This window comes from Mus musculus, chromosome 3, assembly GCF_000001635.26.
Source record: "Mus musculus strain C57BL/6J chromosome 3, GRCm38.p6 C57BL/6J".
NCBI lineage: Eukaryota > Metazoa > Chordata > Mammalia > Rodentia > Muridae > Mus > Mus musculus.
In genome coordinates this window covers 56246527-56271821 of record NC_000069.6, presented here as the reverse complement: position 1 = coordinate 56271821, position 25295 = coordinate 56246527, and the positions used below count along the sequence as shown (strand labels likewise).

The 25295-nt window shown below is 39.9% G+C and overlaps 1 long non-coding RNA gene across 1 annotated transcript; it reads left to right on the top strand.

Moving 5' to 3' along the window:
- The first annotated feature begins 1883 nt into the window (after positions 1-1883).
- On the top strand, positions 1884-15922 carry Gm40053. Its single transcript, XR_867300.1, has 3 exons — positions 1884-2026; positions 10820-10954; positions 15099-15922. It is a non-coding gene; the product is annotated as a predicted gene, 40053 (long non-coding RNA).
- Positions 15923-25295: the final 9373 nt, after the last annotated feature.

Sequence of the window (25295 nt, the reverse complement as noted above, 5' to 3'; positions counted from 1 at the left end):
CAAAAAACTTCTGGCGCTGTGCCTCATCTTCTTGCCGATTCCACAGACTTGGGCTGATTGGCAGAGTGATGTCAGCTGAGACAGCTGATGTCATGCACATGCTGAGGCAAGACACGTGGAGGACATGTGATGTTTGGAGGGAGTGACAGTGAAGGAGGCCGAGCTACGCTTGCTTATAGAGCTTGCTATGCAAGGCTTGTTGGGTCTCATGTCTTCACTGAGAGAGGCACAGCCAAGAACTTCTGGTGTTTCTATTGGCCCTGGTTCCTCATGCCTAAGATGAGGCCTGGCTGTCTCTGCTAGGTAGTACCACTACTGCTGATTCATGTTTGCTATCCTGACTCTACCGAACTGGACTGCTAGTGTATCCATGAAGTGTTTGCGAGGAGATCGAGAGCTGCCATTGATGTCCTGTGAACTGAACTGCCGATTTCCAGACAACACAGATGGGAGTTGCTCCAAAGAACCTTTCTAAACAGGACGACTCCTTGCCGAACCCCATATCCTTTATTTCCCATTACCTCTGGTGGGTGATGAGTTACAAGGGAAGTTAAATCATTTAAGAATATCATTAAAAATAGGATTTGAAAAAATTAAAGTTACACAGGAGCACCTGAGTCTCTAATATACTTTCTTAGTCTCACTTACTTATCTCTAAAATATAGGCAAATAATCTTTCCCACACATTTTCTTTAGGATCAAGGTATTTTGTTGACTTTCTACTTTAACTTAGAATGGAATATTATCCTTCAGTGCTTTTTCAGCAAATGCCATTGACTTGATTCATTTAATATAATGGACATCACAGTGGTGATTGCCTTCACATTTAATATACATTTTCAATATTGGCATGTGTAGACTTGAGTCCAAAGCATAGAGATCTTGCCTGACTTCCTGAGATTTACTGAGATCAGTTACTTTAATGACTTTTGTAAAGCATTTATAACTTAAAAAGAACTGTAGAGTTGACATCACCATTCCCTGTGACAATCTTGATGGCTGTGGTAGGCACAGCACACATACTTGTTTTTCAAGGCCTTGTGTTTTTATTTCTGCTGAATCTTAGTTGCCCTGAGGCCAGAGCTCTCTGTTCAGCTGGGCTCTGTGTGTACTGGTGAGTCGTCTTCAAGACAGGAAGATGCAGGATGTGTGACTCATGCTTTCATTTTTAAAATGATAAAAATAACACCACAGACAATTGCAAATGTTGGCTCGCCGATAAGAAAAAAATTATCCCGTGTTGTGGCATGGTAAGGCAGACTTCAATCAGGATCATCAGGACAGGACCAGTCTAGGGGTGGGATTCTAGAACATAGAGAACGAACCATGGCTGACCCCAGAATGAGCAAGTGGACTTTACAGGAAGCAGAAGCAGGAGTTAGAACACATAGGGTAAAAGATTATTTGAGAATACATGAGGAGGAAATCAGGCTCCTCGTGTTGTTGGATGGTGGAAGATGGATCATAGGTCAAAGGTGACTGTTGGTCAGTGAGTGATAGGTCAGTCCTGTCAGACTGATTCCACAGGACTCTGGCCAAATTCAAAATTTAACAAGTACACAGATGGGAGTAGGGAGAGGTTCTGAACAAGCAAAGCCTCTAAAGAAAAACACAGAAGACGGAGATGCTCACTAAGTCAGGAGTACAGAGAAGCATCATCCAGTGCTAAAGTAAAGCACGGAAATGACTGCTTATAGAGATGGTTCAGCAGCTAAGACCACACACTACTCTGACAGATGACTAGAATTTGGAAAGGCTGGAAAAAGACAATTTCCTCTTACTGCTTTTAACAGGGTATCTTCATGAAGCCTACACTAGCCTCAAACTTTCCATCCTCCTATTTCAATTTCCAGGGTACTGTAGATTATAGGCAAGCACTATGGTATCCACTGTGTTATTTAATCTCTGTCTGGACACTTAAGTGACCTCTGATAATACCTGATCAAGAGACTAATGAAAATACTGAGTAGGATCATGCACGAGAAACTGCACTGAAAAACTAAGAACTATTCTGCAAAAGCTGAAGGTAAGTGTGGATTTTGTCAGCAATTGGTGTTTCCTATTTTTTTGGTTTTTTGTTTTTTATTATCTGTAGAATTAATGAAACATATGTCAAGTGTTTTGCAATTATGCATTGAAAACGTCTCTGACCCATTTCCTGGACAAACACATCATGATTTTTGAAATTTTGATATACCACTCCCCTTTCTCTGTTTCATGTCTTGGTTGGCCAAGATTATGAAACTATACATGTGGACAGTCTTGGTTCTTTCTAAATGCTTGTGTAGTAGGGTAGCAAGGAAGATAATTCAAAATGAAATGTGTCTGCCAGCTATTGGAGTTTCTCTATGACCAAGTTAACATGATGAGCTTCCAAGGTATCCTTAGTCATATTAGCCATCTGGGAAAAAATTACCAGTTCTTTTTTTTAAAGAATACTTTTTAAATATAAATATAGTAAACAAAGGGCAGATCACCAAATCCGAGTCTAATTGTAAACCTTGATTCATAGGACTGAAAGACTTAGCATTGTTGTAGTTTCTGTTGCAACACAAAATGTTTTTAAATGCCTGTGTTAGTCAGGGTTCTCTAGAGTCACAGAACTTATGGATAGTCTCTAGATAGTAAAGGAATTTATTGATGACTTACAGTCGGCAGCCCAATTTCCAACAATTGTTCAGTCGCAGCTGTGAATGGAAGTCCAAGGATCTAGCAGTTACTCAGTCTCACGCAGCAAGCAGGCGAAGGAGCAAGAGCAAGAGCTAGACTCCCTTCTTCCAATGTCCTTATATTGTCTCCAGCAGAAGGTGTAGCCCAGATTAAAGGTGTGTTCCACCACACCCTTAATCCCAGATGAAAGGCGCAGCCCAGATTAAAGGTATGTTCCTTAAACTCGGAGATTCAATCTTCTGGAATCCATAGCCACTATGGCTCAAGATCTCCAAACCAAGATCCAGATAAGGATCTCCAAGCCTCCAGATAAGGGTCACTGGTGAGCCTTCCAATTCCGGATTGTAGTTCATTCCAAATATTGTCAAGTTGACAACCAGGAATAGCCACTACAATGCCCAAAGCAATTCCAAATGAAGAATGAAAGTGCCAGGAATAGAGGGACTGTGAATATAAGATTACAGAAATATAGCAAATATATAAACTGTAGGATTCTCCAAAAAGGTTATTTAAGTGATGAATTTTACAACTGGAAGTTTAAACCAAACAAACAAAAATGAAAACACAACATCATCTAGAAAAGGTAACACTTCCACAAAATGTATGCATGTACTATACAAGATACTAAAAGATTTAGGCTCCCAGGATTGAAATGGGAAGCCCCTTAAGACAACTGATTGAAATACTACAAATGAAGATTGTTGTAGGTCGGGAGTAATTATTTTTGACTGAATCTGTTTGGTTGTCATGTATTAGAAATGAATACTAACATAAAATGTCAGCAGAAGGAAACATTCTTCCATGTCAGTGTCATTCAAAGAGCACAGATGAGCAAGTGTGTATAGGAAACAGGAAAGCATTGGTAAGGACATCAGACTTGTACAGACTGAATGAGACCAACTCCATCCAAATCCAAGTTCATCTACTTACCAGTTGTCTGAGGTTGCAAATTTCACTTAAATTTTTCAAACACCCATATGCTTATAAGAATGGGAATAATAGTACTATACAGCATAATTTGATGGCTAATGTGAGCATAAAATCAAATGAGATAATTCATCAAATAGAGCCACCCACACCTAAAACATCCCAAACATTATCATTGCCTTATCACTATAACTTTACCTGCGACACACTGAACAGTTTTTTTGGAAAAAAAAAACAAAACAAAACAAACAAACAAAACAAAGACAGTCGTCTGTAATAGTGTTGCTAAAAGTCCTTCCCAAGGAGAGGCATAATCAATGTCTACCATTTCTTGTAGGTTCCAATGGGAACCTCATGCTCCATTTAACCAGAGTTCTTTCTGGGGAGCCAGTGGGCTTATTGTGCTTCCCTACAGAGTACATGTGAGGGGTTATCTACAGAGTTGTGGGTATTCCCCCAGCAAACTTGCTGTGCTTAGACAGCCTTTACTCAGCAGAGATAAAGGCTTCTCAGAGCTGCATAAATGGAAACACTCCCACCATGTTCCCCAAGCTCTATATTCCTGCCCCCCCCCAAGGCCACTGGTAATTAAGGCAGAGTTGCATACAATGAGTGGTAGTGAGCAATGGGGTGTAAATAGCCAATAGGTCCAACTGCTATAATCCTTGTATAAGGGTGCACAGATGAACTCCCCAAGATGGCTTTACTTGGTTTACAGGATAGTCATACAAACATATGTTATAGGAAATTTCAGAAGTCATATGAATATTAACACATCCCAATGGTGCCCTATTTTGTAAGAATGATAAATCACTGCAAGTCAGTTATAACAGATAATTTACACTTAACACAGTGGATGATGAGGGAATCATGTAGGTTTTCTTTAGAACTATTCAGTTGGGACTCATAAACAACTAATGTGACAGTAGCAAGAGGAAAGTGGCAAGGCTGTGACCTTAGAAGCAGTGAGGGGACCCACTGGAGAAATTCCTTGGTTTCAGAATGAATTCATAAACATGTTTAAAGTAACAGATAAACTGTCTAAAATGTAAAACAGCTTTGGAAAGACCTAAATCATTTTGAAAAGAAATTAAATATGTCACCAAATTCATTACAAACATTTAAGACAGCATAAAGCCTAAACCACACATCAAGACATGTAGGCAATAATTGACTATTTCATTTTTCACAGTGTAATGCTAAGCTGTGGTTCAATGTTCCCTAGGAACAGAGTAACACTCGGTACATAAAATAGAATTTAGCCTGAGTGTGAAATGATGGGAATGGTTGTTTTTGTTTTTGTTTGTATTTGTATTTGTGATGGTATGTGTGTGTGTGTTTCTTCAAATTTAAGTTGACTTTCTAAATATCAAATTCTTCTTTAAAAATGTAGAGAAGACATTGATATATGGCCTTAGTGTCACCTGATGACGCTTCTATTTTATTATTTTTATTTTATTTTATGTGAATGGTGTTTTGCCTACATGTGTATCTGTGTATCATGTTTGTGCCTGGTGCCCATGCAAACCAGAGAAGAGGGCATTGGGCCCTCTGGAACTAGAGTTACAGATGGTTGTGAGCTCTCATTTGGGTGGTGCTGGTAACTAAACCTTAGTCCTCTGAAAGAGCAACCAGTGCTCTTTTACCTTGACTTCTGTGACATGTTAGACTACGCCCATGAACTATAGAGGAAATAAGGTCTTGCTCCATTGTGTTGTATGGTTTGGAGTATTTTATTTCAGCAACATAAAAAGAAACTCAGGCAAAAGGTTTTGTTAGTTCTTAATGTTTAACAAAAAAATTTTAAAACAAGTATTCTAATTTACAACCTTGTACCCTAAGAATAAATCCTTCAATCCCATTAAATTATGGTCAACTCTAAGAATTACAGTATAAAAAACAAAACCCAAGAAACTATTCAGAGATATGCAAGTAACAGAACTAGAATCTATTATTACTAAAGTTGAGGCAGCCATGCCTAGTCTATTCCAATCACGATGATTCCTTGCTAGTAACCAATTTACAGATGGATCTGAGGTATAGTTCTGATCAGTGAGCCATAGATGGCATCCTCTAGCGAACCTTATTCACTGACTTAAAACAAAGAGAGACACAGAAACAAACAAAAGAATACTCTTCTAGAAGACATGTCAGGCATAAGATGAAAACAACTCAGATCACTGCTGTTAGTTAACTAATTTCATTCTAATGCAGCACTACCCATGGACCTCTTATTATATAAGCTAATACATCGTGTTAAGATAATACAGCATACCCCATCTAAGTTGGGATTTCTCAATAATTTGAAGCAGGAATGTATACAGTACATATTGATCAGAGCAATGTATTTGAAAAGTATCTCACATCACTTCCGATTTGATGGAGAAACATAGATTGACAGATAATTTAGCTTGAATGTTAAATTAAGGATTCCATATTTGGGACAAGTCCTTAACAATTTGTCTCTGAAGTAGTTTTGTCCTCAGCTTTTCATAGACCATATTGTCATCAATAGCTAATGGAGATATAAGCAACACAAAGCATGTAAACAAGGGGCTGGAGAGATGGCTCTGTGATCAAGAGCACTGGCTGCTCTTCCAGAAGTCCTGGGTTTGGTTCCCAATGCCCATACAGAGTCTCACAATCAGCTGCAACTTGAATTACAGGGAATCTGAATCCCTTTTCTGGACTCTGCGGACACTGTAGTTGGATGGTTCCCATAAAAACACAAAAACAACTTAGCCAAGAGGGATAAATAATGTACTAGGTAGTGAGAAGACAGAGTTAGCCAGAGCCAGGTGACTCCATGACAGGCTGCAAACTGGCAGTTTGGGAGACGAGGCCTACATTACTGTTTCTCAGAATTGGAGAAGTCCAAAACAAGTCAATTCCAGGAAAATCTACCCCGCATAGGCAGCCAATCAGCAGCTGTCAGGAGCTGCCCCACCACCTAGCCTGAGCCAAATACAGTTAATCAACCAAGTCCCCAGATTATACAGAGCCTGAACCAATCACAAAGGCACCCATACCCTATGGAAACAGAGCCAACTAATCAAGGGGAAGAAAGGTAGAAGTCACCCACTTCTATCCACATAGGCTTTAAACTGACCCTGCAAAGCACATACCTCTATCTTCCCCTGAATCCTAGATCTCTGCAGAGTAAATGCTCTTTGCTGTTGCATACTATTTGAATCTAGGGTATCATTCTTTGGGGGGAATCATGGACCCTTACAGTAGTAGAATTGAAGCTCATTGTATTTTAGCTTATGACTCCCAATATTTGTATAGCTCACCATCATAGATAGCATTTGCTACACCCTGTATTCATTTGTTTACTGACTTGGAGCTTTTGCGAAACATCAACTATGACCACTTTCTTTTATACCACTAACCCCAAGTTTGATGCTACAGGTGAGTAAATGAATAAGCGAGCATATTAATTTTAAGTACTGAATCTATCAGTTTGGAGCTAAAACATAAGAATGAAAGACATGGTGTTGAACCATTATCAGGTCAAAGGTCAGAGGACTGAGGGAATAAACCATTACTACCATTCTGCTAAGTAGACATAAATCTAAACCAGCTCCTAAAGATATTTTGCTATACCCACAAATTAGCACACATCTCAACCCCTTTAATGAAGTTTCCTCTTGCAGTAGATGGTGATTGTGATGCTTATTCTTGGTTGTCAACTCTACTATATCTGGAATTAACTAAAAAGTGGCCAGATACAGCTTGTGAGGGATTTTTTATCAATAAAATCATTTGAACTGAGAAAATCTGCCTTTAATCCAGATCTTCTGAGGTGGAATCCTCCTTTTGATGACAGCCTATATAAAGGGCATGGAAGGAGGAAGCTTTTGCTTTTTGCCTGCTTTCCCTCACGCTGGCAAGTTTACTCTTTCATTAGAGGCTATTTCTTCAGGATTCTGCATATCTTAAAGACTATCTGAGATATCTAGCCTCATGGACTGAACAACTACTGAACTCTTAGAACTTTAATTGGTAGACAGCCAAATATATATATATATATATATATATATATATATATATATATATATATATATACACACACACATATAGAATACATATAATCACAAACTACATATATGTGTAAAATGCATATATTACATATATGTGTGTATGTAATGCATGTATGAATCTATATATAAGACAATATATCTGTTCTGTTCCTCTCTAAAACCCTAGCTAATACAGTGATTAATACAGAGACCCATAACTGATCAATAAGCAGAGAATAGGAGACTCTGTTTACCACTTAATGGGACATCTGTATCACACCCTTTTTCCCAGCTTTCAGAGATCATTTTTGAAGAGAGGTCAGAATGATTGTTAGAACTAGAGGCAGTGATAACTAGAACAAAAAGTGATTCCCAGATATAGCAGGGCAGTTGCAACATCACTGTCTCAGAGCAGTTGAGATATCATGCACCATACCTATACAAGTTCAATGGAGATAATACCGGCATGGAGAGAGGGATGAGTGCAATGTCCAACTCCTGGTTGAATAGCTATTGATAGCTTTGGGGAGAGGAAAAGTTGGGTTTGTTTGCTTGTCTTAAGGCTTCGATTCCTGTTAGTCATTCATACTCTGGAAGATAATCCCATGCCCAAGGGTATTTGGGCATCACAAATTGGACTCGTAGTTAAAAAAAGAAACGAAAAGAAAAAAGAAGGGCATAAATTTAGGGATAGGGAAAGGAGGTGGGAGTGAACTGGGACAGGTGAATATGATCAAAATATACTGCACAAAATTCTCAAAGAATTAAGTATTTAAAATCAAAATTTCAAAATGAAGTAGAAAAAATAGAGACCAGGAAAATTGTAAGTTCATATCCAAAAATAGAAGATTAAAGAATATCTCAGCTGCTGATCTTCTGATTCATATGCATGCTCATGCATGGACAACAGAATATTGTGAATGGTCCCCATGTCTCACAGCCCTTGACAATGTGTTGTGTAACCCATGTAATGCTTTAAATACTAATTATTATGCATGTACATTTCTATGAAATCACCTGGTATCCTGGACAGAGTAACTTGAGCATTCAGTGTTTCTGCAAAGACCTCTTCCTTGTGGTAGCATTGTGGAATACCTGGTAAGAAAATGTAACCCCTGTCCACTCCTCTTATTTCTGGAGACTGTAAAATATTTTATTTTCCAATATCTTCTATTGCTCCTTCACAGGACCATGTGAAAATCTCAAATGGGGGATTTAGGCTGTGTTAATCCTGTATAAACTAGGCTGTGTTAACTCTGTATAATCAAATTCAACTATATGTTTCCTAATAGTTATCCATTATAACAATGCTTTACATTTTTAAGAATTAAAGAAATCTGACCAGCTAATTTCAGAGGAAAAAAACAATGAATGCTTTGTTTCAAGTCAAAGACACATTCATTAGAAATAAAAGCAGACTACTAAATCTGTTCACTGAATAACAAAAACCATAACATAATTTTATTTATTATAGGCGTGATGTTCTAAGCTAACTTCTATACATAGAATAAGCTCTTGGGTCATGATCTTATTTAGAACTATCTTATATAGAGCATGTTAAATATTAAGCCAAGAACTAGCATGAGTTTAAATGGCTAAACATTTATCATTCATCTATATACCTAAGAAAAGACAAATTTACTTAGAACCAGAAAAGGTGACTATAAATCACTTTCTGTCCAAATTAAAATGATCAAGCCATGAGGTCACCAGCCTCTATTCTTCCACTGCAGTAGTTACTGAGTGAAAATTGTTTCCAAGAAATGCGGTGTTTGGAGGTATCTAGGACAATAGGTTTTCTATGTTGCATTTCCTGTGACTCACAGGAGTCTTGTGGTTTTTGAAAGTGTGCTCAATGCAGTACAGGGAAGAATTAACATTACAAAAACATTACACACAACTATGTAATGGGGTATAATGGAGATCTCAAATATTAAATTTTAAAACTTTATTTAATAAGGACTCACTGAGATAACTCTGTGTTGTTGCATATTATATACCACATATTGATTTTTTTAAAAAGCTGTATTTGTCAGGCATGTACACAATAATCTGATAATATCCTCTTAAGGGAAGCATAATTGAATAGTTAAGAGAAATAGTTCTCAACTTATTTTCTACCACAAAATGCTCAGTATCACATCACATTCCTGTGGACTGTGGGCCTGAGCCTGTAGCCAAATGCCGTGAAAAGAATTTTGGGGATCCTGGAAGTGGAGTCTGCAAATGAGAGTCTGGCCCCAAGCACAGATTCCAAAGGCTTCAAAATACAACTCTAAATTATTTGACATTTTTCCTGTGCAGTATGGCATTTATTGCCTATTCTATGAAGCTGGATTTTCATGGACTCGACAATGCTTAAATAATGACTCTGAGACTTATTAATGTTTGTAGCAGCTTAGGCCTTTAACTTGGAGTCCCTCACAGCTACTCTAAACCAACTAATTCTGGCCCTATGTCTTGCCACATGGCCAGCTCTACTTCTTTGCTGATGTTCACAGCCTTCTGCTCCCAGTTCCCACGAGTGAATCCTCTCCCTCTGATTCTTTTCCCAGAGACCCTCTCTCAGCCCAGACATCCTACCTTCCCTTTCCTGCCTAGCTATCAGCTGTCAGATTTTTATTAAGCCAATCAACAGGTAAGGAAGGAAGAGTGTTTACAAAACAGCAAGGTAGGTGATGAGCCATAAGGAAAATAATACTAAAATCAGGCCAGTACTCAGCTCTCTGATGAGCAATCAACAATTGAATATTCAGATCCAACTTTCACATAGTGCACCTCAACACAAGATGACCCAATGCACAGATTGTCTTAGCCAAGCATTGACCAAACAATGAGGACTTAGGTAAAAACAAAACAAAACAACAACAACAAAAACCAGTTTCATGGAAGGATCTAAAGAATACCCGCAATTCTGCTCACACGTATGATGTAAACAGAATCATCTGTGTGCTGAATTTTCACAAATCACATAATGGTCCTGGCAGTGTCAGTTACAAGCAGCTACCAATGAAACAGCATATACAGTTACTCATTACTTAACATCTGCTGCTCTTTCTTCTCTTTCCTCTCAAGGTACAGGTTCCAAGTGGCATGCATTCCTACAAGACAATGTGACGATCGATTGGCAGATATGTATCAAATCTTTTGTGCTATTATTAATCAATACTTTATTATTTACTTCTCTCATTTTGTTACAGAATTCCAGACAAATGCAATGTAAGGGAGAAGTGGTTTATCTGGATTGACATTGGGGAGCACAGTCCATCACAACCCGACAGACATGGCGGCAGGACCATGAAATAGCTGTTCACATTACACTCACAATCTCGAAGGTGAGAGAGTTGAATTTTGGTCCTTCACTATCTCTTTCCTTTTTATACAATCCTAGATCTCAGCCCAAGATTTAACTGCAACAAATGTGTTAGCTAAAGCCAGGGTTCTGTAATGGACAGGATTTTCACAAAGCAAAGAACCTATAAGGATGCCTCCATGATTAAAGCACTTTTTGTTCCTGCAGAGGACACAGATTCAGTTCCCAGCACCCACATGATGGCATGAAATCACCTGTAACTGCAGTTCCAGGGAACTGATGCCCTCTTCTGGCCTCACAGGGCACTAGGTACCCACATGTTACACATAGATGTATACAGGCAAAATACTTATACATATAAAATAAAAATAAACAAATCTAACTGGAAAAAAAGAACCTTCAGGGCTCCAGGAAAATAGTTCTACAGTGACATCATGGTGGGTGAAGAGGCTGGCAGTCTGAAAGCAAAGTATTTTTCATCACTGTGTAGCTGCATCTAACTTAAAGCGACATAACTAACCTTTCTACGCCTTCATCTCTCCATCTTTAAAATGGCCTAAGAGAAATGGTTGTGGAGAGTCTAAGAAATAATGCCCTTAACACAGCATCTGGCAGTGAGGTGTTATAAATGTTACACACTGTGTACAGCCTCATTCTGTTTTTATTTTATCTGTTTGAACATTAGAACATATCTCCTCTCTTCTTTCTCTGATCAGCTAGAAGTTATACTAGGCATACATATACTTTAACATTTTTCTCATGATTTTTTATTCTTCTTATAGTTGAAGAATGTTGGAATAAAAGATATATATATATGTGTGTGTGTGTGTGTGTGTGTGTGTGTGTGTGTGTATCTGGATGGGCAAAACTCTCTAAATACAAAATATAAAAGAAACTACAAAGTAAAAGACAGACATATTTGACTTTACAAATATTGAAAACTTCCCTGTGTTAGGAAGAACCAAATTAGTTAAATTAAAAGTGAGAAATGTCATAATCTACAAAATCTTTCTAGCCATTATGTGAATAATTCATACAAATCATTAATGAAACTCTAATTCTGATATAAATATGAACTAAAATATAAACAGATAATTTACCGCATTAGTCAAAGAAATCATTGCAAATTTAAATTATATACTGTTTCTGTCCTAGCAAATTAGCAAACAGCTATTTTATATTGGTAAAATTTCATTAAGATCTAGATTCATCTTCCTTTCATGAGATTGGTCTAATTTCCCAGAAAGTAAGATGGTTGCATAAATTAGAAGTTATAAAAATATTTTCAATCCTGATCCATAAACCTTCATCTAAGGAAACTTAGTCATAAATAAGTAAATAACAACATTCTCAACCATCAAGGTAAATTGACATTTGTATATGTATGTGAGTATTACATAGTTTTACATTTCAAACTTTTAAAGTGAGTTGAGAAAACCAACATGCCAAAAACCCAATGGGGGTAGATGGGGTGGAGTGGGGGGGCATGATGTCAAGACAAAAACCAGGATATTCCACATAGAGCTTCGGAGAGTGTCAGGAGTCAGGATGTGGAGTGCTGCTAGGAATGTTTTCTGCAACACTGTTTGGATCTAGGAAGAAAGGCTGTGCTCACAAACTGCCTGAGACATGAAGGGGGAAAGCAGTGCACACGATCACTTTCCCTGGTACCCCTGGAGGTTCATACAGTAATACATGCATATGCAAAATCACCGCACTATAATCTCAGATTGTGGGATTAGTCTGATTTCGTTTTGCTTTAAGCTTTTAAATGTTTTCCAGTGCTTCTGTGATGAGATTCAGGGCATAGCCACCTGAAATATGGTTCCTTGGCATACCGACTTACTTAAGATAAAGGAATTTGAGAAAGCACATATCTGGGCAGGACTCTTGGTGGTCCTCTGATACAGGTCCATGAAACATTCAAGTGAGAAGCGCTACCTCTCTTGAGAGAATAAAGGAGTTCTCTAACTAAGCTCTGAAGCTAAGAGACAGAATCCTGAACAGGTCTGCCCCCTCTTACATTGCTCCACTCATGCACCATTGTGACCTGTCCTACTCCTGTGGAACGTTCTGCTCAGGTTTGACTTCTGCTCTTACAGTGTTTCCTGTATCACAGAAAACTTAGGATTTGGGAAAGTACACTGTCTTGAGACTATCAGAGACTGTGGAGCCCCAGGTAGATTTGGGGACCTATGGCCCTGGAAAATCAAAAGTACCCAAAGCCACTATGGGCCAGTATCTTCCAGGTTCTTGCCTGGTGAATTCAAATAATAAAATTCATCACACAGAAGGATGTATTTCAGAAGGAAATTTTACTCTAGGATTGTGAATGGGAATTTAAGTAAGAGAAGGCAGGAAGAGGTCACCAGAAATGCAATACCACCAAGCCCTTAGTCCGGAGAATTTTTACAAGCCTTAAGGCAGAAACTGGGATTAAGCATGGGGAAGAAAAACCTGGTTTGTTTATCAATCATGTCTGCATGCCTCTAAGTTTTGATCTCATCTTCAGATAGAGCAATGGGTGCTCTGACTCTGTGGGTGATGACCCCTTTCACAGAGGTCGTTACAAATGATGACAGTACCAAAATCACAGTGATGAAGTAGCAATGAGTAATTTTATGGTCTGGGGTCACCATATCATGAAGAACTGCATTAAAGGGTCTCAGCATCAGGAAGGTTGAGAAACACTGAAATAGAGTCTCCAGTCACAGATACACACTTAGGGCAAAAGTAATAACAAATGAGACCTCCCTCTGGCAGTCCTGGCCTTTGGCAAGGACAGAATTGCAGAATCCTGACAGGATTGTGCTGGTTAGACTTCTTGTTGTTGTTGTTGTTGTTGTTGTTGTTGTTGTTGTTGTTGTTGTTGTCAATTTGACACAAGACACAGTCATCTGAGAAAGGGGAATCATAATTGAGGAATTGCTTCCATCAGATTGCCACCAGACAGGCAGTCTGTTGGATGTTTTCGGTGACTAATGTAGGAGGGCCCAGCCCACTGTGGGTAGTACTACCCCAAGGCAGGTAGTCCCAGATATTATAAAGCAGGCTGAAGCTGCGCATTGGTGGTGCATACCTTTAATTCCAACACTTGGGAGGCAGAAGCAAGAGGATCTCTGAGTTCAAGGCCAGCCTGGTCTACTAAGTGAGTTCCAGAACAGCCAGGGGTACATAAAGAAACTTTGTCTCAAAAAGACAGGGAAGGAAGGAGGGAAGGAGGGAGGGAGGGAGGGAGGAGGCAAGCAGTGTTCCTCCATGATTCCCGCCTCAGTTTCTGTTTGAGTTACTGCCCCGACTTCGCTCAGTGGCCATCTGTGATGGAGACATGTAAGCCAAATAAACGCTTTTCTCCACAAGTCACTTTTGATGATGCTGTTTATCACAGCAATGAAAAGCAAACTAGGAGAAGGGCCAAGAATGAATTCAGCTTCCAGCCAATGACAAGCATCAAAACTGCTGGTTCTCAGAGTTCTTCTCCTCCTATCACCTGGCCAGTTTCTACTTCCTGTGCCCATCACTTATATTTAATACTACGTATGCTTCTCTCTTATTAATCTGACTTTTTTCTACAAAGGTTTCAGCCAAATAAACAAAGTTAAAATAGTAGAAGAAGAAACAATTCCCTCTGCTGCTTCCACACTGAGCACATACTGTTTTTTTTTTTTTCCATTTTGTTTTTAATCTTCAAATTGTCCAAGTGATGTTTTAACCAGGATGTCACATTCCGTCTAGGGCAAGCTGCAAAGCTCAGGAAATAAAAGACAACTGCAAGTGAATCTCAGAGAGATTCTGTACATGCTTTCCTTTCTTCTCCCAGAATAAATTATTATTAGCATTAGAAATGTCTTTCCTTGCACAGGTTAGCTCTAAATCTCTTCAAATTTGGTTATGAATATGAATGTGACCTTTTGTCTCCTATAGATATCCAAGCACTTAAAAGAAGATTTCTGTGAACGAGCTAAAAGGAAAAATGCATTTTTTTTTTTTTTGGTCAGCATAAATAGTCAAAGGGCCTGAAACTAATGAGCTCTACATTGGAAGGCATTGGTCTTATGATGAGAAGTAAAAAATTTAAAGTGATGAATGACATTTTCAGGTTTTCTTAATTATTTGTAAACTGCTGTGTCATCCCCACGCTGGAAGCTAATTTTGATGTTTTTCAGAGTTGAGACTTCTGTGCGGAAAGCATCGGCCAGGAGAAGCAGCAAGCAAGCATGATTTCTTATAATGCCTTCTGCTTGTGAGGCAGCCTTAGACTGGAAACCACCAGCTTTGGGGAAAAAGGGTCATTAAACCTCACGTGTAGCTGCTCCTTAATTAGCTCTGTGACCTGACAAGCCAATTTCTCCGGTTTTGTTCAGATTTTCCATATCTGTAATATGAAAATATACTGCTACTTCCCTCCGGAGCATTATGTATGAGCATGGACTGAGGAAGAGCTATGAAAGGCAGAAGTCAGCAGGCAGTCACCTTCCCTGTGGGCCTGATTCCCAGATGACTCCATGCAAATCTCTTCTAAGGGGCTTGGTGATAATTAGGATGTTAACCCTCACCCAAGCAGTTCCGGGAGATCTGTGCTTCTAAAGCAGAATTAGGTGCCGTTTCTCCCAAATACCAGGATTGGGCAGGATAACCAAGGTGTCCAGTGTGAACCCCTGGGGGCTCAGTGGGGGAAGCTAGCAACAGCCTCTCGGAGGCTTCCCCTCAGTCTTGTGATCACTATGTGCTACCCTATGAATTCATACTGACCAGGGTTAAGTGACTTTCTTACTTTGGTCTCCCTGGGTATGCGACTTCTGTTGTTCATTCAGCCTGGGTCCTAATGTCCTAGAAGTACCCCAGTAAGTGTTGAGACTAACCACAGTTTAAAATCTAGGTACTGAACAGGACCTACCTGCTTGCTCGCTCTCTCTCTCTCTCTCTCTCTCTTTCTCTCCACTCCCCTCCCCATGCCCTGAATAAACTCATTTCTATACTATACGTCTGTGACTGGTCTTTCAGGGGAAAGCGATGCCTCAGCTTGCGCCCATAGAGTCACCCCCAGCCCCCACACCATGCCTCACCTTCACCAAACATATCTCCGGTCTCTATCTTTTCACAAAACACAACAGCCACAAGACATGTGACAGATACAAATGTAGACAAAGGGCAACATCACCATCTTTCTTATAGACTGTCTTACTTCTCTTGACATAGCTTCTATTTCTACATTGCAGACTTTGATATTTTAGTTATCTAAATCCAAACTACCCAAAGCATGAAGGAACTTGCTCTTGACCTACAAAAAATTTAATGAATATATATGCTAGGTGATTTTAGTTATGTTTAAAATTTTAATTATATTAAAACTGTGTCTCAAGCCAGGTATGGTGACAAAGGCCTACAATCCCAGCACTTGGAAGGCTGAGGCAAGAAAATGCAGAATGCAAACTGAAGATTAAAAAACTAAATACAAAGGCAAAGAAGTTTCTACTTCTATGTCTCAGAGAGAAAGGCAGTACAATCTTTGGACTATAAAGACCAACCAAAAAGGCCAGAGGGAGAGTTCAGAGGTTAAGACCACCAGCATTGGCAGCTCTCCTAGAAGACACAGGTTCAGTTCCCAACAACCACATGCTGACCCACAAACATCTGTAACTCCAGTTCCAGGGACTCTAATAACCACTTCTGATCTCAGTAGGTGCCAGGAATGCATGTGACACACACATGCAGATACATGCAAACCACTGAAATACAAATAAAATAAAATAATAATAATAATATGAACCTAAAAATTTTAATTAAAAAAATCAGAATGAATGTGTGGCAATAGAGCATATGATAATGTTTATAGAAAACTGAGAGGAGGCTTAGAAGATGGATTATTGATATAAATGCTGCTGTAAAAGCATAACTCTCTTAAGTTCAAAACTCAAACACCCACCTGAACAGTCTAGGCTTGGTGGTACATGCCTGTAGCCCAGCACGGGGAGGCACAGACAGCCAGATCCTGAAGGTCACTGGCCAGACAGCCTAGCAAGAATGGTGAGCAGCTGCGATAGTGAGACACTGTCTCAGGCAATAAGACAGAGTGATACACACATGCACCTGCCCAGTCACAGTGGGCACCACTCTTACACATGCAAGTTAAAGATACTGCTGAAACTTCATTCTGTTGCATGGGTAACTAGCTACTTACAACTCGAGTTCAATATTAGCATAAATGGTGAAAAGAACCAAAACACCTCCAAAGTAAAGAGCTTCTTTACTTTACTTAGAGATTTTAAGTTATCTTCTGTGTGAATACCTTTTTTTTAAGGTTTTTTTTTTTTTTTTTTTTTTTTTTTTATAATTTTTGAGACAGAGTCTCATTGTGTAGCATTTTCTGGTAGGAAGCTCACTATGTAGACCAGGCTGGCCTCAAACTCATAGAGTTCTGCCAGCTTCTGCTTCCCTGAGTGCTGGGATTAAAGTCATGCACCACTCCTCCTGCCTGTGTATATGTCTTTTTTCAAAGTGGTTATTTCCTATAAAAGTGACTAGAGAGAAAAAATTTATCCGATGGTTGGCTTCATAGAACAGATACATTCACAACCATAAGGTTATTACTGTACTCATGTCCTAGAAAAGAACAAGAAGAATAACCAGCACAACAACAACAACAATCCAAACCTAAAAGAGACCAAGTAACTGTGGAATAGTTTTCTGTGTTCTGCCACACTGTATTTATTCCTAGGGCGTGTCTCTACACTTACAACAAGTTCCATGATCCTGAATCAGGTCAGCCAAGCCATGAGGCAAACCCCACCCCAGGCTGCCACGAAATTGCTGCCAAGGAGGAGCCAATTAGACTCCTGCAACAGCAGGGGCTCCTTTAAGACAGGTGAATGACCATAATTAGCAGTGCTAGGGAACAAACTAGTAGCAGGGACACAAATGAAATATGTCACAAGAGGAAAGTTCAGACATGGGTAAGGCTGCCTTTGGACTTTTCTGTGTATGTGTCCTACTTATGATTTATGGTTTGATGTGTGAATATTCAGCTCCCCTTGAACAGTTTCTCAGGTCAAATGCAACACCCTGATATTGGGCGTAAAGCTACAGAGAAGACATTCTTTTTGTCCATGGACAATGTCCATTCCTTATGAAAGCCGTCCTTTGTAGTAGACTTGAGACACCAGAAAGACGGGTTTAAGGTAATTTCCTGGACAACTCAAAGGCAAATGCTCTCTCACTTGTTGGTATGTTCCCTTTCCTCTCTATGCTGTTTCTACCCTGATCAGAGTAAATACAAAGACAGCTTTAATTAAGCACTGTTAGAAATACCATTCTAAATTTAAGGCTAACAAATTTGGGGGATGTATTCATGACTTTTCTATTGCTGTGCTAAAATACCAGAGGCAACTTAACAGTTTATTTCAGACTTATGGTTGCAGAGGGTAAATCCATGAAGGTGGGAGAGGAGTGGCAGCTGGTAGCTGGATCAGGAAGCTGAGAGAAAGAGTCTTCAACCACAAACATGAAACAGAAAAGCAGCTAGAAGTGGGGTGATGCTATAAACTTTCAAAGTTGCCCCAGTGACATCCTTTCTCCAGCAATACTGTGTCTACTCCCCAAACAGCACCAGCTACTGGGGACCCAGTGTTCAAATACCTGGATCTATGGAGGACATTTTTTTTTCCATTTTTTATTAGGTATTTAACTCATTTACATTTCCAATGCTATACCAAAAGTCCCCCATATCCACCCACCCCCACTCCCCTGCCCACCCACTCCCCCTTTTTGGCCCTGGTATTCCCCTGTACTGGGGCATATAAAGTTTGCAAGTCCAATGGGCCTCTCTTTCCAGTGATGGCCGACTAGGCCATCTTTTGATATATATGCAGCTAGAGTCAAGAGCTCCGGGGTACTGGTTAGCTCATAATGTTGTTCCACCTATAGGGTTGCAGATCCCTTTAGCTCCTTGGCTACTTTCTCTAGCTCCTCCATTGGGAGCCCTATGATCCATCCATTAGCTGACTGTGAGCATCCACTTCTGTGTTTGCTGGGCCGCGGCATAGTCTCACAAGAGACAGCTACATCTGCGTCCTTTCAATAAAATCTTGCTAGTGTATGCAATGGTGTCAGCGTTTGGATGCTGATTATGGGGTGGATCCCTGGCTATGGCAGTCTCTACATGGTCCATCCTTTCATCTCAGCTCCAAACTCCGTCTCTGTAACTCCTTCCATGGGTGTTTTGTTCCCAAATCTAAGGAGGGGCATAGTGTCCACACTTCAGTCTTCATTCTCCTTGAGTTTCATGTGTTTAGCAAATTATATCTTATATCTTGGGTATCCTAGGTTTGGGGCTAATATCCACTTATCAGTGAATACATATTGTGTGAGTTTCTTTGTGAATGTGTTACCTCACTCAGGATGATGCCCTCCAGGTCCATCCATTTGGCTAGGAATTTCATAAATTCATTCTTTTTAATAGCTGAGTAGTACTCCATTGTGTAGATGTACCACATTTTCTGTATCCATTCCTCTGTTGAGGGGCATCTAGGTTCTTTCCAGCTTCTGGCTATTATAAATAAGGCTGCTATGAACATAGTGGAGCATGTGTCCTTCTTACCTGTTGGGGCATCTTCTGGATATATGCCCAGGAGAGGTATTGCTGGATCCTCCGGTAGTACTATGTCCAGTTTTCTGAGGAACCGCCAGACTGATTTCCAGAGTGGTTGTACAAGCCTGCACTCCCACCAACAATGGAGGAGTGTTCCTCTTTCTCCACATCCTCGCCAGCATCTGCTGTCACCTGAATTTTTGATCTTAGCCATTCTGACTGGTGTGAGGTGGAATCTCAGGGTTGTTTTGATTTGCATTTCCCTGATGATTAAGGATGTTGAACATTTTTTCAAGTGTTTCTCAGCCATTCGGTATTCCTCAGGTGAGAATTCTTTGTTCAGTTCTGAGCCCCATTTTTTAATGGGGTTATTTGATTTTCTGAAGTCCACCTTCTTGAGTTCTTTATATATGTTGGATATTAGTCCCCTATCTGATTTAGGATAGGTAAAGATCCTTTCCCAATCTGTTGGTGGTCTTTTTGTCTTATTGACGGTGTCTTTTGCCTTGCAGAAACTTTGGAGTTTCATTAGGTCCCATTTGTCGATTCTCGATCTTACAGCACAAGCCATTGCTGTTCTGTTCAGGAATTTTTCCCCTGTGCCCATATCTTCAAGGCTTTTCCCCACTTTCTCCTCTATAAGTTTCAGTGTCTCTGGTTTTATGTGAAGTTCCTTGATCCACTTAGATTTGACCTTAGTACAAGGAGATAAGTATGGATCGATTCGCATTCTTCTACACGATAACAACCAGTTGTGCCAGCACCAATTGTTGAAAATGCTGTCTTTCTTCCACTGGATGGTTTTAGCTCCCTTGTCGAAGATCAAGTGACCATAGGTGTGTGGGTTCATTTCTGGATCTTCAATTCTATTCCATTGGTCTACTTGTCTGTCTCTATACCAGTACCATGCAGTTTTTATCACAATTGCTCTGTAGTAAAGCTTTAGGTCTGGCATGGTGATTCCGCCAGAAGTTCTTTTATCCTTGAGAAGACTTTTTGCTATCCTAGGTTTTTTGTTATTCCAGACAAATTTGCAAATTGCTCCTTCCAATTCGTTGAAGAATTGAGTTGGAATTTTGATGGGGATTGCATTGAATCTGTAGATTGCTTTTGGCAAGATAGCCATTTTTACAATGTTGATCCTGCCAATCCATGAGCATGGGAGATCTTTCCATCTTCTGAGATCTTCTTTAATTTCTTTCTTCAGAGATTTGAAGTTTTTATCATACAGATCTTTCACCTCCTTAGTTAGAGTCACGCCAAGATATTTTATATTATTTGTGACTATTGAGAAGGGTGTTGTTTCCCTAATTTCTTTCTCAGCCTGTTTATTCTTTGTATAGAGAAAGGCCATTGACTTGTTTGAGTTTATTTTATATCCAGCTACTTCACTGAAGCTGTTTATCAGGTTTAGGAGTTCTCTGGTAGAATTTTTAGGGTCACTTATATATACTATCATATCATCTGCAAAAAGTGATATTTTGACTTCCTCTTTTCCAATTTGTATCCCCTTGAACTCCTTTTGTTGTCGAATTGCTCTGGCTAATACTTCAAGTACTATGTTGAAAAGGTAGGGAGAAAGTGGGCAGCCTTGTCTAGTCCCTGATTTTAGTGGGATTGCTTCCAGCTTCTCTCCATTTACTTTGATGTTGGCTACTGGTTTGCTGTAGATTGCTTTTATCATGTTTAGGTATGGGCCTTGAATTCCTGATCTTTCCAAAACTTTTATCATGAATGGGTGTTGGATCTTGTCAAATGCTTTTTCTGCATCTAAGGAGATGATCATGTGGTTTTTGTCTTTGAGTTTGTTTATATAGTGGATTACATTGATGGATTTTCGTATATTAAACCATCCCTGCATCCCTGGAATAAAACCTACTTGGTCAGGATGGATGATTGCTTTAATGTGTTCTTGGATTCGGTTAGCGAGAATTTTATTGAGGATTTTTGCATCGATATTCATAAGAGAAATTGGTCTGAAGTTCTCTATCTTTGTTGGATCTTTCTGTGGTTTAGGTATCAGAGTAATAGTGGCTTCATAAAATGAGTTGGGTAGAGTACCTTCTACTTCTATTTTGTGAAATAGTTTGTGCAGAATTGGAATTAGATCTTCTTTGAAGGTCTGATAGAACTCTGCACTAAACCCATCTGGTCCTGGGCTTTTTTTGGTTGGGAGACTATTAATAACTGCTTCTATTTCTTTAGGTGATATGGGACTGTTTAGATGGTCAACTTGATCCTGATTCAACTTTGGTACCTGGTATCTGTCCAGAAATTTGTCCATTTCGTCCAGGTTTTCCAGTTTTGTTGAAGAAGGATCTGATGGTGTTTTGGATTTCTTCAGGATCTGTTGTTATGTCTCCCTTTTCATTTCTGATTTTGTTAATTAGGATTTTGTCCCTGTGCCCTTTAGTGAGTCTAGCTAAGGGTTTATCTATCTTGTTGATTTTCTCAAAGAACCAACTCCTCGTTTGGTTAATTCTTTGAATAGTTCTTCTTGTTTCCACTTGGTTGATTTCACCCCTGAGTTTGATTATTTCCTGCCGTCTACTCCTCTTGGGTGAATTTGCTTCCTTTTTTTCTAGGGCTTTTAGATGTGTTGTCAAGCTGCTAGTATGTGCTGTCTCCCGTTTCTTCTTGGAGGCACTCAGCGCTATGAGTTTCCCTCTTAGAAATGCTTTCATTGTGTCCCATAGGTTTGGGTACGTTGTGGCTTCATTTTCATTAAACTCTAAAAAGTCTTTAATTTCTTTCTTTATTCCTTCCTTGACCAAGGTATCATTGAGAAGAGTGTTATTCAGTTTCCACGTGAATGTTGGCTTTCCATTATTTATGTTGTTATTGAAGATCAGTCTTAGGCCATGGTGGTCTGATAGGATACATGGGACAATTTCAATATTTTTGAATCTATTGAGGCCTGTTTTGTGACCAATTATATGGTCAATTTTGGAGAAGGTCCCGTGAGGTGCTGAGAAGAAGGTATATCCTTTTGTTTTAGGATAAAATGTTCTGTAGATATCTGTCAGGTCCATTTGTTTCATAACTTCTGTTAGTTTCACTGTGTCCCTGTTTAGTTTCTGTTTCCACGATCTGTCCTTTGAAGAAAGTGGTGTGTTGAAGTCTCCCACTATTATTGTGTGAGGTGCAATGTATGCTTTGAGCTTTACTAAAGTGTCTCTAATGAATGTGGCTGCCCTTGCATTTGGAGCGTAGATATTCAGAATTGAGAGTTCCTCTTGGAGGATTTTACCTTTGATGAGTATGAAGTGTCCCTCCTTGTCTTTTTTGATAACTTTGGGTTGGAAGTCGATTTTATCCGATATTAAAATGGCTACTCCAGCTTGTTTCTTCAGTCCATTTGCTTGGAAAATTGTTTTCCAGCCTTTCACTCTGAGGTAGTTTCTGTCTTTTTCCCTGAGATGGGTTTCCTGTAAGCAGCAGAATGTTGGGTCCTGTTTGTGTAGCCAGTCTGTTAGTCTATGTCTTTTTATTGGGGAATTGAGTCCATTGATATTAAGAGATATTAAGGAAAAGTAATTGTTGCTCCCTTTTATTTTTGTTGTTAGAGTTGGCATTCTGTTCTTGTGGCTGTCTTCTTTTTGGTTTGTTGAATGATTACTTTCTTGGTTGTTCTAGGGCGTGATTTCCGTCCTTGTATTGCTTCTTTTCTGTTATTATCCTTTGAAGGGCTGGATTCGTGGAAAGATATTGTGTGAACTTGGTTTTGTCGTGGAATACTTTGGTTTCTCCATCTATGGTAATTGAGAGTTTGGCCGGGTATAGTAGCCTGGGCTGGCATTTGTGTTCTCTTAGTGTCTGTATAACATCTGTCCAGGCTCTTCTGGCTTTCATAGTCTCTGGTGAAAAGTCTGGTGTAATTCTGATAGGCCTTCCTTTATATGTTACTTGACCTTTCTCCCTTACTGCTTTTAATATTCTATCTTTATTTAGTGCATTTGTTGTTCTGATTATTATGTGTCTGGAGGAATTTCTTTTCTGGTCCAGTCTATTTGGAGTTCTGTAGGCTTCTTGTATGATCATGGGCATCTCTTTTTTTATGTTTGGGAAGTTTTCTTCTATTATTTTGTTGAAGATATTAGCTGGCCCTTTAAGTTGAAAATCTTCATTCTCATCCACTCCTATTATCCGTAGGTTTGGTCTTCTTATTGTGTCCTGGATTTCCTGGATATTTTGAGTTAGGATCTTTTTGCATTTTCCATTTTCTTTGATTGTTGTGCCGATGTTCTCTATGGAATCTTCTGCACCTGAGATTCTCTCTTCCATCTCTTGTATTCTGTTGCTGATGCTCGCATCTATGGTTCCAGATCTCTTTCCTAGGGTTTCTATCTCCAGCGTTGCCTCGCTTTGGGTTTTCTTTATTGTGTCTACTTCCCCTTTTAGTTCTAGTATGGTTTTGTTCATTTCCATCACCTGTTTGGCTGTGTTTTCCTGCTTTTCTTTAAGAGCCTGTAACTCTTTAGCAGTGCTCTCCTGTAAATCTTTAAGTGACTTATGAAAGTCCTTCTTGATGTCCTCTATCATCATCATGAGAAATGTTTTTAAATCTGGGTCTAGATTTTCGGTTGTGTTGGGGTGCCCAGGACTAGGTGGGGTGGGAGTGCTGCGTTCTGATGATGGTGAGTGGTCTTGATTTCTGTTAGTAGGATTCTCACGTTTGCCTTTCGCCATCTGGTAATCTCTGAAGCTAGCTGTTTTAGTTGTCACTGTTAAGAGCTTGTTCTTCAGGTGACTCTGTTAGCCTCTATGAGCAGACCTGGAGGGTAGCACTCTCCTTAGTTTCAGTGGGCAGAGTATTCTCTGCAGGCAAGCTCTCTTCTTGCAAGGCAGGTACCCAGATATCTGGTGTTCGAACCAGACTCCTGGCAGAAGTTGTGTTCCACTCACTAGAGGTCTTAGGATCACGTGTGGAATCCTGTGTGGGCCCTTGCGGGTGTCAGGCGACTCAGCTGGCAAGGTAGCCGGGGCTCGAGTGGAGTGGAAGGGGTTTGTGCCCCAGATCAAGCCCGGGTAGCCTGCTTCCCTATGTACCGCAGTCTCAAGTTCCACGCGATTGGATTGGGGTAGGCGCTGTGTTCCACTCACCAGAGGTCTTAGGGTCCCGTGGGGAGTCCCGTGTGGGCCCTTGCGGGTGTTGGGCAAGACTCTGCTGTCAAGGTAGCCCGGGGCTCGAGTCTCGAGTCGAGCGGAAGGGACTTGTGCCCCAGATCAGGCCCGGGTAGCCTGCTTCCCTATGTACCGCAGTCTCAAGTTCCGCGCGATTGGATTGGGGCAGGCACTGTGATCCACTCACCAGAGGTCTTAGGGTCCCGTGGGGAGTCCCGTGTGGACCCTTGCGGGTGTTGGGCAAGACTCTGCTGGCAAGGTAGCCCGGGGCTCGAGTTGGAGGACATTTTTTATCCAATTTATTAGGACTGATTTAATGTGAGTCTTGTAGAACACTACAGAAATCTGTCATACATTATTCTGACATTTATCATCGCGATGTAAAAACAAAGAACAAGGGAGTATTGAAAAGTATTCCATGGGAATGGGAAGATGAATCAGCAGATACGCACTTGCCACACTTGGTCTAGATCCTTGGAACCAAGGTAAATTATAAGTGGGCATAGTGGTCCACCTGTAATTTCAACACTAGGAAGATTAAGACAGAGGAATCCATAGAGAAAGAGAATCCTTAAAGCAGTGTGTCTAGCTAAACTGGGTTCAATTGAGAGACCTGGTCCCAATTAAAAAGGTAGGGAACAATCAAGAACGA